The sequence below is a fragment of the Nanorana parkeri genome, unplaced genomic scaffold, assembly GCF_000935625.1.
Source record: "Nanorana parkeri isolate BGI_ZX_2015 unplaced genomic scaffold, ASM93562v1 scaffold755, whole genome shotgun sequence".
Taxonomy (NCBI): domain Eukaryota; kingdom Metazoa; phylum Chordata; class Amphibia; order Anura; family Dicroglossidae; genus Nanorana; species Nanorana parkeri.
Window position 1 is genome coordinate 600,315 of NW_017307023.1, and position 1,028 is coordinate 601,342.

A 1,028-nucleotide genomic window follows, 5' to 3' on the forward strand; every position below is an offset into this window, starting at 1 on the left:
ATATATGTAGAGCACCCACAAAGGGGGCCGCAGAGAAAAGTGGATGGGTGCCCTGTCATTCCTATATGATAGACCTCAATCAATGCCCATGCTGCCTCAGGGCTACATATATATCAGACATTCCAACTCTCCCGGCCGTTCCAGGAGTCTTCCGCTATGAGCTAGCTTTATCTAGCAGAGTAAACCTTTCCGGGATACCTGGTGGTTCTACTCCCCCCAGCTGGTCTACGTCACTTTCCGATGGCCGCTGTCAGAATACAAAGAAAAAAACAGCAGATAGCAGGGGAACATTAGCTCCCCTGTTATCGGCTGATTCCCCTGCTATCTGATTTTTAAAAAAAATATTTTGACAGTAGTCGCTGGCCACCATCAGAATAAAATACATTTTTTTAAAAACAACAGATAGCAGGAGAATGAATAGCTAGTTTGCTATTGGCCATTTCAAATTTCAAATGCCAATAGCAGGCTGGCTATTGCACCTGCCCACTACTGCTGTCAATCAGCAGAGGTGGACAGATAGCAGGGGAATCAGCAGATAGCAGGGTAGCAGAAGGTGGTGGGGGGAAGGTCACCTCCCTGAAATTAGTTTTTGCAGGTTGGGATGTCTGATATATGATTACATTTAAATACAATCAGTAAAACACACAATACATCATCATAGTTTCTATAGGCACATATGGTCCACAATTTTAATTTAGTGCACTCAAAGATATAAAAGAAATATTTAAAATATTCTTTAAATACATTTACCTAAATAAATGTATAATCCAGGCTTTATTTTTAACAAATTAAATCTGAACAACAGGTAAACAGCTGCATACACCAATAAAATACATATTTGAGAGTTATTTTACCTGCCAAAGAGATTTGTATTTCTGTCCAGCCAGTCCTAACGTTTACAGAGCTCTACCATATAGCACAGACATGCCTGGCATTGGAGGGAACCTGACCTTTCTCTTCTGCAGTTTCACTTTTTCTTACATGTCTCCTCCCCACTCATCTAATTTCTCTGTCATTCTGCTCTCTTC